The sequence below is a fragment of the Rhinatrema bivittatum genome, chromosome 2 (genome assembly GCF_901001135.1).
Source record: "Rhinatrema bivittatum chromosome 2, aRhiBiv1.1, whole genome shotgun sequence".
Taxonomy (NCBI): domain Eukaryota; kingdom Metazoa; phylum Chordata; class Amphibia; order Gymnophiona; family Rhinatrematidae; genus Rhinatrema; species Rhinatrema bivittatum.
In genome coordinates this window covers 41,637,028-41,649,376 of record NC_042616.1, presented here as the reverse complement: position 1 = coordinate 41,649,376, position 12,349 = coordinate 41,637,028, and positions in this window count along the sequence as shown.

Genomic DNA, 12,349 nt, shown 5'->3' with positions numbered 1-12,349 from the left:
AATATATTGAAAAGCACCGGTCCAAGTACAGATCCTTGAGGCACTCCACTGTTTACCCTTTTCCACTGAGAAAATTGACCATTTAATCCTACTCTCTGTTTTCTGTCTTTTAATCAGTTTGTAATCCATGAAAGGACATTGCCTCTTATCCCATGATTTTTTAGTTTTCTTAGAAGCCTCTCATGAGGGACTTTGTCAAACACTTTCTGAACATATGAAAATATGAAAAACATAGGCTCGGCGCGCACAGGGGGAACTTCGGGCAGGTTTTCGGGGGGTACGCGTGTATCTTACGCGCGTACCCCTTTGAAAATCTGGCCCTATCAGTAGAAAAAAGTGCTCAGTGGATTTTTCTCTATCATAAGTATTTATTGTACTACATTTTATAAATTGAATGACATTTCTATTCCATATTTTATGCCTTTTTACTGTTTTAGTCTGCTTCTATTGTTTCTAATGGATATTTTTATTTGTCTTTTATCCATTTGTATTTTAATGGTACATTGTTAGGCCTTAATTTTATGTTTAATTGTAGTTATTATTTACAGCAGTGTTATTTTATGAATTTTTATTTTATTTACTACAGTGTTTACTTTATGAATTTTTAGGCCTTATTTTCTTATGTTCATTTTTAGTTATTATTTAGTAACAATTCTTATTTTATGTATGAGTGTTATGACTGCATTTGTGATTGTATTATTGATTATTGTTATTTTTTATTGTATTGTGAACCGTTATGAAAGCTTGTCTTAGTGACGGTATATAAAACCTAATAAATAAATAAAATCTAAATACACTGCATCTACCGGTTCAATTTTATCCATGTTTATTAACCCCTTCAAAAAAATGAAGCAGATTTGTGAGGCAAGACTTCCCTTGGGTAAATCCATGTTGACTGTGTTCCATTAAACCATGTCTTTCTATGTGCTCTGTGATTTTGATCTTTAGAATAGTTTTCACTATTTTCCCGGCACTGAAATTTATTTATTTATTTATTTTTAATTTTTATATACCGATGTTCTTGTAAGAAATACAAATTACTCAGGTTTACATAAAACAATCAGGCTCACTGGTCTATAATTTCCCAGATCGCCCCTGGAGCCCTTTTTAAATATTGGAGTTACGTTGGCCACCCTCCAGTCTTCAGGTACAATGGATGATTTTAATGATAGGTTACAAATTTTAACTAATAGATCTGAACTTTCATTTTTTAGTTCCTTCAGAACCCTAGGATGCATACCATCCGGTCCAGGTGATTTGCTACTCTTTAGTTTGTCAGTCTGGCCTACTATATCTTCCAGGTTCACAGTGATTTGGTTCAGTTCATCTGACTCATCACCCCCTGAAAACCATCTCTGAAACTGGTATCTCTCCAACATCCTCATTAGTAAACACAGAAGCAAAGAATTAATTTAGTCTTTCTACAATGGCCTTATCTTCCCTAAGAGCCCCTTTAACCCCCTTGGTCATTTAACGGTCCAACCGACTCCCTCACAGGTTTCTTGCTTCGGATATATTTTAAAAGTTTTTATTATGAATTATTGCCTCTACGGCCAACTTCATTTCAAATTCTCTCTTCGTCTGTCTTATCAATGTTTTACACTTAACTTGACAATGTTTATGCTTTTTCCTATTTTCTTCAGATGGATCCTTCTTCCAATTTTTGAACAATTTATTTTTGGCTAAAATAGCCTCTTTCACCTCACCTTTTAACCATGCTGGTAATCATTTGCCTTCCTTCCACTTTTCTTAATGCATGGAACATAACTGGACTGCGCATCTAAGATTGTATTTTTAAACAATGTCCATGCCTCTTGAACACTTTTAACCTTTGCAGCTGCACCTGTTTTTTCTAATTATTTTCCTCATTTTATCAAAGTTTCCCTTTTAAGAATTTAGTGTTAGAGCTGCAGATTTACTTATTGTCCCCCTTCCAGTTATTAGTTCAAATTTAATCGTGTTATGATCACTATTGCCAAGTGGCCCCAGCTACCGTTACCTCTCTCACCCAAATCCTGCATTCCACAAAGAATTAAACCTAAAATAGCTCCCTCTCTCGTTGGTTCCTGAACCAATTGCTCCATGAAGCAGTCATTTATTACATCCAGGAACTTTATGTGTCTAGCATGTCCTGATGTTACATTTACCCAGTCAATATTGGAGTAATTGAAATCTAGGTGCAGTGTATTCACAACCAAATTTAAATAGAGCCAGAAAGGTTACCCAAAAGAGTAATAATCCCAAAGGGAGAAACAAAAAATTCACTATATTCAATCGTGGTAAAGCCAAATTGAAGGTGTCAGCAAGCCAGACGTTGTGTCTTCAAAGAAACCAACTGGTCTTTTCTATCATTCACCTTCATTAATCTAATATTTTAAGAAACAAAAACTGTTTATTATTTTCTAATGTCCAAAAATGTTTTCTTTTTTCATAATATCCTTATTTTTAATATAATTTTATAGTTCCACGGTCCAAAAAAAATGTTTATGTAGTAACAACAGCCCATAGTGAAACACTGAAAAACCAGCCCAACACGGCCAATGTTTCGCAATCACTTTGCTTCTTCAGGGGCACATTAAACTTCTTATTAAAAAGACTGTTGCCTGTAAACAATATAATAAAGCAATTCAGAATATTCAAAAGATTCCATTAATAAAAAATACTTGTCTTGTATATGACTACCATTTTGCACAGGACTCGGCATCTCAGCATTTCAGAGGAAGTGGAACTGGACGTTTTAGCGTAGCCGTCCTTTTAAACCATGGTAAGTGTCAGCGTGATGAGGTCAGCAGAGATCCTACAAACATAGGTGATGCTGTCAAAAATAAACGTCCAGAATTGACAGTAATAATGTATATTAGCAAAACTATTTATCTCTATGTAATCTTAAGTGCAGATTCATGTCAATTATAAAGAAAAAATTCTAAAAAAATAATAACCAAAATGTATGAAAAAACAAAATCATTTGAAGAACCTTGGGGTAAAATTAAATATATGTAGAAAAGTCATTCAGAATAACACAACAGAATACGCTAAAACTTCCGGTTCCACTTCCTCTGAAATGCTGAGACGCCGAGTCCTGTGCAAAATGGTAGTCATTTACAAGACAAGTATTTTTTATTAATGGAATCTTTTGAATATTCTGAATTGCTTTATTATATTGTTTACAGGCAACAGTCTTTTTAATAAGAAGTTTAATGTGCCCCTGAAGAAGCAAAGTGATTGCAAAACATCGGCCGTGTTGGGCTGGTTTTTCAGTGTTTCACTATGGGCTGTTGTTACTACATAAACATTTTTTTTGGACCGTGGAACTATAAAACTATATTAAAAATAAGGATATTATGAAAAAAGAAACATTTTTGGACATTAGAAAATAATAAACAGTTTTTGTTTCTTAAAATATTAGAGTAATGAAGGTGAATGATAGAAAAGACCGGTTGGTTTCTTTGAAGACACAACATCTGGCTTGCTGACACCTTCAATTAGGCTTTACCGCTATTGAATGTAGTGAATTTTTTGTTTCCCCCTTTGTTTGGGTAATTGAAATCTCCCATTATTACTGCACTGCCAATTGGTTAGCTTCCCCTGATTTCTCTTAGTATTTCATCATCTATCTGATCGTTTTGTCCAGGTGGACGGTAGTATACTCCTATCACTATACTCTTACCCAACACACATGGAGATTTCTACCCATATAGATTCTACTGAGCATTTAGTCTTGTATTATCTTTATCCTGCTGGACTCTATACCCTCCTGGACATAAAGTGCCACACCCCCACCTAAGTTGATCCTCCCTGTCATTGCGATATAATTTGTACCTTGACATAGCACTGTCCCACTGGTTATCCTTCTTCCACCAGGTCTCTGAGATGCCAATTATGTCAATCTCATCATTTGCTGCTATACACTCTAACTCTCCCATCTTACTTCTTAGACTTCTGGCATACAGGCATTTCAAAGTGTGTATTTTGTTTGTATTAACAACCTGGTTTTCAGTTGTTAGGGATAATTTGGAAATCATTAGCTTTGGTGATTTTTTTACATATAGGGACATGGACTAAGTTTGCTTTTATTGGAACCTCTCTGTTGGGATGCCCTAACTCTCCTGTTTCATTAGTATCCTTCAAGGATACATTTCTCCGAACCATGCACTGCTGAGTGAATGTTGGCTTTCCCCCTTGTTCTAGTTTAAAATCTGCTCTATCTCCTTTTTAAAAGTTAGTGCCAGCAGCCTGGTTCCACTCTGGTTAAGGTGGAGCCCATTCCTTTCGGAAAAGTCTCCCCCTTCCCCAAAAGGTTATCCATTTTCTTACAAAACTGACTCCCTCTTCCCTGCACCATCGTCTCATCCAAGCATTGAGACTCTGGGGACCTGCGCATGGAACAGGATAGTGAGACCTGCTCTATAACTTATCCAGCTAAGTAGAGACTTATACACGAATATCCAGCAACATAACCGTGCTGCTGAATATCCCATTTAAATTAACCAGCTCAGTATTATCTGGTTAACTTAAACGTTTAATTTTGAATATTGGGCTACATCTATATGTTATGGTTTTGTAGGAAATTGTGAACCCCGGGCTGAGATATGTCTCTGCCCACAGGGAGGAGCCCCGTGAGTCTCACTGTCGGTGGGCGTGGTCTCAGTGACGTAGGACACAGCTGTGAGAGAGACTTTATTAGAGAGAAAAGATAAGGCATAACCCGAGAAGCGGGAGATGCAATAACACAGTTCTTGAGCACAAAGATATACCCAGGGTGGTACTACAGATGAGAAGATCCGGTAGTGGCCCGCAGCGCGGGGTAAGCAGAGGATGACTGTACTGTAGGTGACGAGTTAGATGAGGTCTGAGATACAGGAACCAAGCAGAGGATCTTGAGTAGCTGCAGCAATACCCTGTGGCTCAGGATGTGTAGAAGCGATGATGCTGAAGAATGGTAGTGGCCCGAGGCACGGGGTACACCGTGGAAAATTCAGCAATGTTGGTATCGTAGGAAACTGAAGAAGGTACGCACACAAGGAAGTTCCAGGAGAGAGACCCGAGAAGCAGGTCAGGTGTCCAAGGCAGGAAGGCCCTCCGAGGAGCGGATAGCCAAGACCCGAAAGGGCCCCCGTGGGGCGGTTACCAGAGCGTCCAATGCCACGAGGAGATATTGGAACATGAGATCCAAGAGTGGAGCGAATTTAACAATGAGAGAACTCCTTGCTAACTCGTCTTAGCAATGGGCCGGACAGCTTAAGTACACCAGCGGGTTGACATCATTGGGAGGGGACGCCCCGGAGGTTCCCGCAATGATGTACCCAAAAGGAGGCCCTGCGCGTGCCTAGGTGATTCCGGAAGTAAGATGGTGGTCGGCAGCGCCCACACCGTCCCGGGGACGCCGGGGAGGCCAGCGTTGGTTGGCGGAGGCCGCCACTCTTCCAATGTTTGACGGTGCAGGGAAAAAAAAAAAAAGAGGTGAGCATGAGAGGTCGCAACCGCCTGTGACCGACGGGCGCAAGCAGTATATACACACACAAACATATTTTTCATGGCACAAAGCGACAGTAAAGAGGCTGTTGAACCTGCTGAAAAACTGGATACATTTGCTTTTCAGAGGATTTTTTTTTTGTATTTTGCTCAGTTTATTCCTTTCTGTAGGACATAAGACATTTTTTCACAAGGTACCACTGGAACTTCTGGATCAGACAGGCAGAAAACATTGGAACCAGAACCTGGGAAGGAGCTGGATTAAGGCAAGGCACTGGAACTTCTGGATCAGACAAGGTACAAAACACTGGAACCAGAACCTGGGAAGGAGCTGGAATTAAGGCAAGGCACTGGAACTTCTGGATCAGACAAGGTACAAAACACTGGAACCAGAACCTGGGAAGGAGCTGGAACTTCTGGATCAGACAAGGTACAAAACACTGGAACCAGAACCTGGGAAGGTGCTGGAATTAAGGCAAGGCACTGGAACTTCTGGATCAGACAAGGCACAAAACACTGGAACCAGAACCTGGCAAGGTGCTGGAACTTCTGGATCAGACAAGGTACAAAACACTGGAACCAGAACCTGGCAAGGCACTGGTGGAACTTCTGGATCAGACAAGGTACAAAAACACTGGAACCAGAACCTGGGAAGGTGCTGGAATGGAATTAGGAAGGAAGGGCAAGGCACTGGAACAGACAAGGTACAAACACTGGAACCAAACCGGGAAGGAGCTGGAATTAAGGCAAGGACTGGAACTTCTGGATCAGACAAGGTATAAAACACTGGAACCAGAACCTGGAAGGAGCTGGAATTAAGGCAAGGCACTGGAACTTCTGGATCAGACAAGGTACAAAACACTGGAACCAGAACCTGGGAAGGAGCTGGAGTTAAGGCAAGGCACTGGAACTTCTGGATCAGACAAGGTACAAAACACTGGAACCAGAACCTGGGAAGGAGCTTGGATGGAAGAAGAGGGAGGAGAATTAAGGCAAGGCACTGGAACTTGGAGCTCAAAGCCAGGTTCCTGGGTAATAGATTGCAGCCGTGGTTCTGAGTCAAGGCAAAGGGGGTTAACAGACTTTAAGGCAGGTAATCAGCAAATGTACCCAGCTGCAAAGCCTGGTCATTAGTTACCTGTTTGATTGCTCTAACCTTGATTGGCCTTGCCTGGGTGTTGCTGTGACTCTCTCAAAGGAATTTCTCTCAGCTGTGACAACTCCAGAACTTGTGCAGCCAATTCCAGAGTCCATCTGATTTCCTGAAACTGGCTCAGGGTGCTAACTGGCTGTAGGACAGCACAAATCGTACCACAGCACAGCTCTCTGCCAGCCTGACCCGTGCCTTCACACAAGTCTGGCAGACTGCACTGGCTGACATGCGGATCCGCCAAGACCTGCGGTGTCTCCTTCTCTACCAGGGAAATCAGTGCCCCTTGTCTGGCCTATTGCCCTGGAATCCCGGTCCACTTGACCCATTGATGTAGGAACTCAGACCTCATGGTGTTGGTTCCCAAGAGGGAAGGGCGAGGCAATCCATCAGGAACAGTCGCTCTGAGCACCCCCAGACTTGGCCTTGCTCCACCTGGAATCTGGGCTTCAAGCCTCCCAGGAGCAGCCTACTCAGAGCTGCAGCTCCAGCCGACACGTCAGCCCCTCTGCCGAGGAGGAGACAAATACCGAAGAGCTGAGGGCAGCCCCAGACCCTTATACGGGGAATGAAGTCAGCTCTGAGCTTTAGTCTCTGCCTCCACCTGCTGGCCATAGTGCATATCCCCCTTGCCTGGACTGGTCTGTCAGGATGATGAGGAATGCATGGTTATAATGCTTCATTCTCCACGGGGACTGGTCCAGAGGAGGCGTCTTTCCTGTAAGAAATGGTTGGATTACCAATCACTAACGTTAATCCAAGCTGCATCGCCTGCTTCATTCATCTCCTCACATGCACCTGGGATTGTCAGGTTTCTTCCTTCCTCACATCCCTGGGGTTCAGTCTTGAATTCCTCTTGCTTAAATCGAATTAAAATGTCTGGATTGACATTAGAGGAGCCTGTTAGAGAGGAAAGCATGGTTACAATATGTTTAGAAAAATAACCTTATCAGTGCAAGGGAGCTCAGAATTGTGCTGTGTTCATTGGCTCTGCCAGCAGTGCAGCGAGGGGGAGCTGCAGTGCTGATCATCATCAGAAATCCATACTAGCAGTGTCCTGATCATTTTAACACTGAAGTGAGCAACTCCATTCCTTAATATCCACACAATGATCTGGTACAGATACTGCTACTCTATAAAACATACTGAGAATTTCTGTCACAAAGAGCTTTTCCCCAAAACTGATGGTTTTTCATCCAGCTGACACAGATCATAAACCTGGGAACACCAAAGGAAAAACAAATTCTTCACTAAGGAGTGAATTTTTTTAAAGCACTTACACAGGTAACACCCAGTTTTAGGCCTGGAAATGAGCTTTTTAAAACTACCCCGGGCATCATAGGCAGATAAACTGTGCGGAAGTGATTTTGTGATTATCTTTACCTGTAGATGTAAGAGGCGCTCCCAGGGATGGTGTTGGTTGGGAAAACCATTTATACACGTACTTTCATTTCCAAAAGAATGGGCACAATTGTAGGCATCCACATTTACACCTGCTCAGGGCAGCACGCTTACCTGCTCATTTTGAAAACAGACTTACTTGTGAAAATTAGGGCTCATGTCCGAGTGTACGTGGGCTGTTAGAAAATGAGGCTCCCTACTAGTAAATCCAGCAAACTCACAGGCGCTGAGGGTAAGTCCATCTAATCAACCTTTAAGAACTCTTTGCGTATTATCTGGATTGGAGAGGAGTCCTGAAGTAGTTGTGACACATTGGGAGTGAAATTGTACACTGAACTGTTCAGGCAAAATCTAATTTCTGCCCTCATCCACCTGCCATTTTTCCACATAAGAACATAAGACGTTGCCATACTGGGTCAGACCAAGGGTCCATCAAGCCCAGTATTCTGTTTCCAACAGTGGCCAATCCAGGTTACAAGTAACTGACAAGTACCCAAACAATAAATATATCCCATGCTACTAAAGCGGATTAATAGCAGTTTATGGTCTTCCACTCCAGGAACTTATCCAACTCTTTTTTAAACCCAACTGCACTACCTGCCCTGACCACTTCCTCTAGCAACAAATTCCAGAGCCTAATTTTGCGTTGCGTAAAAAACAATTTTCTCTGATTGTTTCACATGTGCTACTTGCTAAATTCATGGAATGCCCCCTAGTCCTTTTATTGTCTGAGAGAGTAAATAACTGTTTCACATTTACCCAGTCAAGTGCTTTCATGATTTTGTAGACCTCTATCATATCCCCCCTCAGCCATCTCTTCTCCAAGCTGAACAGCTCTAACCTCTTTGCCTTTCCTCATAGTGGAGTGTTTCCCTGCCCTTAATTATTTTGGTCACTTCCGCACCTTCTCTGGACTTTCTCCAGTGCATCTATATCTTTTTTGAGATGCGGCGACCAGAATTGCACACAGTATTCAAGGTGCGGTCTCACCATGGACCGATACAGAGGCATTATGACATCCTCTGTTTATTTGCCATTCCCTTCCTAATAATTCCTATATTCTGTTTGCTTTTTTTGACCAACTACAGCACACTGAGCCGACAATTTCTATGTAATATCAACTAGGAATGCCTAGATCTTTTTCCTGGGTGGTAACTCCTAAAATGGAACCTAATATCGTGTAACTACAGCAAGGATTATTTTTCCTTATATGCAACACCTTGCACTTGTCCACATTAAATTTCATCTGCTATATGGACACCCAATCTTCCATCCTCGTAAGGTCTTCCTGCAATTTATCACAATCTGCTTGTGATTTAACTACTCTGCATAATTTTGTATCATCTGTAAATTTGATCACCTCACTCATCGTATTCCTTTCCAGATCATTTATAAATATATTGAAAAGCACCGGTGCTAGTCCAAATCCCTGAGGCACTCCACTGTTTACCCTTTTCCACTGAGAAAATTGACCATTTAATCCTGATCTTTATTTCCTGACTTTTAACCAGCTTGTAATCCACGAAAGGACATCGACTCCTATCTCATGACTTTTTAGTTTTCTTAGAAGCCTCTCATGAGGGACTTTGTCAAACGCCTTCTGAAAATCCAAGTATACTACATCTACCGGTTCACCTTTATCCACATGTTTATTAACTCCTTCAAAAAAGTGAAGCAGATTTGTGAGGCAAGACTTGCCCTGGGTAAAGCCATGCTGACTTTGTTCCATTAAACCATGTCTTTCTATATGTTCTGTGATTTTGATGTTTAGAAAACTTTCCACTATTTTTCGTGGCAGTGAGTCAGGTTAACCGGTCTGTATTTTCCCGGTCGCCCCTGGAACCCCTTTTTAAAATATCAGGGTTACTGTAATAGGCATAACTGGGAACGTCTGAGTCCCTGCTCACCTGAGATCAGCGGGTTTGGGGGTTTAGGTGGGCTGTACAAGACCTCTCTCTTCTCGCAACCCCTCCCTGTCCCCGAACCACTTCTTCTTAATGTATGATCTCTATCAGGATAGAAAAACAGTTTCTCCGACCTTTGGTGTCTCTGGCTTGAGTTTCTGGTTCAGCTTTTTTTTCTCATTCTCTGTTCCGTTTGTTTTCTGTCTCTCTCTGGTGTCCTCCATTTATCTTTTCTGTTTCAGGTCTCTCTCTCTCCTTTACTTTCTTTATCTCTTTCCTTCATGCAGCAGATACTTTAATGCCGTTTCTCTTCCTCTCCCCTTTTCTCCTGCTTTTTTCCTATTTCATCCTACCTGCTCTGCTTTTCACCGTCCTCTCCCGTTTCCCCTGCACTCCCCCCCCCTCCATTCCATCATTCCCTTCCTTCTGATTTATCACCCTGGTTCCTTCCCCGACCCTGTGTCCGCTGTCGCCATCTCCGGCCATTCCCTGGGCCTTTATACCTCTTTCTCTTCTTCCTCTCCACTCCTCCCCTTTTCTCCCCTGTCCTCTTGCTCTCATCTTCCCCTAATTCAACCCTCTTTCCTCCTATCTATTGCCTTCTCTCTCCCCTATCTTGCTCCCCCCCTCTCTATTCCAACCCCCTTTCTCTTCTCTACTTCTCTCTCCCCCCACCCACCACAACATAGATTTGTTCTCCTTTTTCCCCTCCCTCAAACTACTTTGATCTCTTCTCTGGCTGTCTCTTCTCACTCCCCCCTCGTTATTGTTCCTCCTTTCCCTTTGTTTGCCCCGCTCTTCCACACACACACACCCCACTCTCTCTCTCTTTCTCTCTCGCCTCTCACTGACCCCCACCACCCTCACACACAGGTTCCCAAGTTTTCTCCTCTCTCTCTGGCCCCCCCAACACACACTCACGGTTTTTCTCTTCCTCCCCCTCTCTTGGATCTCTCTCGCTCTTTCACGTCGCAATGTACAGTTTCTCTTGCCGTCTCTCCAGCTGTTTACCCTGATCCATGCAGGACTAGCAGTGCTTCCCCGCCTCTCACTGCTGATTGGTTCTAGCTATCGCACTGAACCAATCAGCAGCCAGAGGAAGAGAATTGGCAGCAGAGCTTCCTCCTGCCTCGGACTCCACCCTAGGGCCCACCCAGCACAGGTGGAGGAAAGAGGCTGCAGCTGAGCAGAGTTGGCAATTTCTAGGAACAAGAAGATCCCGAGTGCTCTCCCGGAGACCCGGAGGCAGGTCTCTAAACCCTGAGTCGCCGGGTCAAATCCGGAGAGTTCCCAGGTATGGTAATAAGGCTGAAATTTTATTTTTGGGTTACAGATCCTTGGTATGTATCCCATCTGATCCAGGTGGTGTGCGACTCTTCAGTTTGTCAATCTGACCTACTACATCTTCCAGGTTCACTGTGATTTGGTTCGGTTCATCTGAATCTTCACCCTTGAAAACCTTCTCCGGAACTGGTATCTCCCCAACATCCTCCTCAATAAACACCAAAGCAAATAATTCATTTTGTGTAGATTTTAAAAATCTACGCGCGCGCGTGTACTTTTTTTCGCGCACCAGGCGCAAACAAAGTACGCTGGATTTTATAAAGATACGCGCGTATCTTACAAAAATCCGGGGTCGGCGCGCGCAGGGGGTGCACATTTGTGCAACCTGCGCGCGTCGAGCCCTGCGGCGCGCTGCCGCCCCTTTCGCTCCCGAAATCGGAGCGGCCCTCGGAGGGAACTTTCCTGCCGCCTTCCCCCACCTTCCCCTCCCTATCTAAACTCCCCCTACCTCTGTCCCGAAAGTTATGCCTGCTCGAGGGCAGGCGTAGCTTTGCGCGCACCAGGCTGGCTGCCCGCGCGCCATGTTTCAGTCCCGGGGCTGGTCTCGGAGGCTGCGGCCACACCCCCCGGGCCGAAACCACGCCCGCGGCGCCGCCCCCCGGATGACGCACGGATCGCAAACACGCACCCCGACACCCCCCCCCAGGAAAGCCCTGGGACTTACGCGCGTCCCCGGGCTTTGCGCTCGCCGGAAGCCTATGCAAAATAGGCTCGGGAGCGCGCAGGGGCGTTTTTAAAGGGGTTACGCGCGTTACCTTATGCGCGTAACCCTTTTAAAATCCGGCCCTTAGTCTTTCCACGATGGTCTTAACATCCCTAAGTGCCTCTTTACACCCCACAATGATCTAATGGTCCCCAACCACTCCTTGCAGGCTTCCTGCTTCAGATATATTTTAAACAGTTTTTATTAATGTGTTTCTGCCTCGATGGCCAAATTATCTTTGAGCCTATTTTATCAGTGTCTTACATTTAACTTGCCAATTCTTATGCTTTTTCTTATTTTCTTCAGATGGATCCTTCTTCCCAATTATTTGAATGAAGATCTTTTGGCTAAATAGTCTCTTTCACCTCACTTTCA